At 55.3% G+C, this 3,146-nt stretch overlaps 1 long non-coding RNA gene across 1 annotated transcript in view; it reads left to right on the top strand.

Annotated features, from left to right (window-relative positions):
- Positions 1–1,724: 1,724 nt before the first annotated feature.
- The window catches only part of LOC103678921, a 7,213-nt gene continuing 5,791 nt past the window's right edge, over positions 1,725–3,146 (top strand). The window contains exon 1 of the long non-coding RNA XR_572773.2: positions 1,725–1,958. This is a non-coding gene — a long non-coding RNA (uncharacterized LOC103678921). The remainder of the gene's footprint in view (positions 1,959–3,146) is intronic.

Genomic DNA, 3,146 nt, shown 5'->3' with positions numbered 1-3,146 from the left:
CTGTGGCAAACAAGAAAGAAAGAAAGAAAGAAAGAAAGAAAGAAAGAAAGAAAGAAAGAAAGAAAGAAAGAGGAAGAAAAGAAAAGAAAAAGGAAAAGAAGAGCAGTGGTTGTGATTTAGCCTCACTTGGAAATAACATCAAAGCCTACATTTGAGACTTTCGGGGAATGTGAAAGAAGGTCCTCTGCCCGGCCTCCACACCCCAGGCACGGGGGCGGCCGCTGAGGTTCCAGGTTCCAGCCACCCCTCCCCCAGTTTATAGAAGCCACCGTGAGGCTGTGCTGGGCGGAGTCTCACGAGGGGGAGGGCTGGCCTTGGGCTCTTCATCCTGATTTTTCGCCTGGGATCGCTGTTCAGCCCAAAGGCAGGTGCTTCTCCCCTCAGAAGCAGCCTGTGTCCTTGGACAAGGGCAGCCTCCTGCCGTCAGAACGGAACTCCTCCTGGGGCCCTCGAAGGCTGCAGGATGCGTGCTAGGTTCTCAGGGAGAACGCAGGGCGGAAGGGAAGGCTCAGAGAGGATTCCTTCCCGGGGAGTCTCTCAAGGCAGCAACTGCCCTCTTTATCCCCTCCCTGGCTCTTTAATCTTGCTTGCAGGAACCACGTGATCTGCACATCCAGCCCCACCTGGGGAGGTATGCAAAGTGCCCCTGCCTGCCACACATACCATGCACATCCTCTCTCTCTCTCTCTGTCATATATAAGTATATGTATATATGTATATATATATATGAGAGAGACCCCAGAGTCTCACCTTCATTAGGGGAATGGTGAGCCCTACCCTGCCAGTCCCCTGCCCCTAATATCACCAGGGGGAGGCGGAGCACCTCGAGCATGGAAGTCAGAGGAACCTCGAGCAACAGTAACCTAGCAACAGTGTCTCAGGATTTGAATGTAATTATACCCCGAGCGTGATAAATACTCGGAAGGGCTCCTTATGTGCAGATCATACTAAACAAGTCTTTGAAATTACCCTCATCAAATATTGATAGAAGAAAAGTTTTTTAAAAAGGAAAAAAACCTGAAGTGCGTGGACCACCTTTCCCACCGAGTGCCCCGGGCAGCGAGGGAACAGCAGCCAGGGTGGCTCAGAAAGCCTGAAAAGCCCCTTCACGGTGATATGACCGGTCTGGGTCTGGAACAGTTGTTGAAGCGGGGGGACAGCCGTTTTCCTGCGCACGAGGGGCGGTGGCTTGGCGCCAAGGGCGACGTTCAGGTTCCCAGGTCAGGCGATCCGGGTCTGGGGTCCTGGCACAGCCCTCCACACCGAGGTGTTCTCCTTCTGAGTGAGCACGTTGACCAGGACGGTCCCCCAGTGCGGGGGGAGGAGGCCGGCAGGGGTGCAAGCGAGCCCTGGGAAGAGCGAGGTGCGGGAAGAGAAGTCCTGGCAGGGGCCAGCACGCATGCGGTGCGGAGACGCTTGCACCCGGGGCTCCGGGTTGACTTTGACTGGATCCAAGGGGTGGGGACACTGTGTGCAGGCCGCAGCTGGAGAGGTCAGTAGCCCCGAGTGCCAAGGGCCTGGCGAGCCTCACTGAGGAGCCCGGGCTTTATTCCGAGGGAAAGCAGAAGTGGGTGCAGGTGTGGAGGCCGTGAGGGTGTGTGCGGGCGGTGTCAGCTCAGTCACAAGGGCCTGGGGGGGAGAGGTCTGTAACGGTGCTGTGGGCGGGGCAGGAGGGCAGGGCCTGTCCCGAGCCTGTGAGTCATAATCACCGTCAGAGAACAGGGGGCTTTAGAGCAATGGGCAGGAGAAGCCCATGGTGTAGAGCTGACTTGAAGCGCCTTCATTCAGGCGGCAAAGCCCAGGACAAAGCCCAGCAGCACTGCCACCGTCCACCCCATGTGCCCGCTGCGACACGTGGAGGCATCAGGAGTCGCCGAGCAGAATGAGCAACTCGATCCTGGGATCAGAGCCTGCCTGATAAAAAGTCCCGAATGAGAATGTTCGCAAGAGGGAGAGAGGTGAGAGGAGCCGGGGATTTCACAGGGGGAGAGAGGGTGTCTGTCGCTGGGTTAGCAGGGCTGCGGGGCTGGACACACTCAACCCTGTGTGGCTGGAGACGAAGATCTGAGAGAGGAATAGAAAGAAGTGTCCGACGGAGAAACTCGGCCTGTGTCTTCATGGTTTAGAAGGCCCTGCCCAGCCTGACCGCTAACCTACCGTGGGAACCACGCCAATCCCTTTCCCTCTGGAGCCAAGTGCAGAGCGAGGGCCCCTCCTGGCTCTGCCTCCGGGACCCTGAGATTCTAGGACCAGGCTGTCAGCCTGGCCTGGGAGACACACAGCAAGCCGCAGTGCTTCCGGCCCTGCTCCCCGCTGGCTTCATGCCTGAATGCCCTCATCACAGGGGAGAGCCCCCTTCTCTGATGTCTCTCTCCAGGCCTGCAGTGCATCTGTCCCCTGCCTGTTAGAGGAAATCCTCCTCTGTTAGATGTGAGATCTTTAAAGGGCCTCAGATCTCATTTGTGAGCTCTCTTCTCTGGGCTGGGCTCCCTTGACAGCACTCTGGTGTCTCCCAGCAAGTGAGAGGAGGGAGGCAGGGCTGCAGGAGGATGAAAGGCCCCCCTTTCCTGCTGTGGGATTCAAGGCTGGATCAGTGCCCAATTACACCGCCTCATTCATCCAGTTCAGTGTTCTTCCTAAACATTGACGCCTCTGACAGCTCTGCTCTGGGTAATAATGGCGGGGTGGACCCTGCTTTAAGGAATCTCCATTTACAGAAATCCCTTGAACAAATTAGCTAAAGGAAGACAGGACTGTCTCACCGGCCCCTGCCCAGGGGATCCCTATAAACCCCAGGAGCCACAGGTCACCACCAGGGAGTCCATTTGGAGAGTGCTTTAACATGGGCAGAAGGAGCAAAGGGTAGAAAAATATAAACACCAAATTATTAAAGGTCACAGCCTTTCAAAACCAGTGGAAATGGAAGCATGGCTGACACCGGACAGAAGAGTAGAGAGAGATGCCAGCATCAGGGCCAGACTTTCCAGGGCTCCCCGGTCAGCAGGAAGACACCTGGAAAACGCATCTGGCCCATTATTTGGATGGAGTCTCCTAGCTTTGGAAAGCACGTCTGTCTTCTATATATTTGCTTTCTGATTCAAGAAAGGAATCACTATATATATATATATATATATATATATATATAT

Source organism: Ursus maritimus, unplaced genomic scaffold, assembly GCF_017311325.1.
Source record: "Ursus maritimus isolate PB19 unplaced genomic scaffold, ASM1731132v1 scaffold_20, whole genome shotgun sequence".
NCBI lineage: Eukaryota > Metazoa > Chordata > Mammalia > Carnivora > Ursidae > Ursus > Ursus maritimus.
This window is presented reverse-complemented; position numbering and strand designations above follow the sequence as displayed.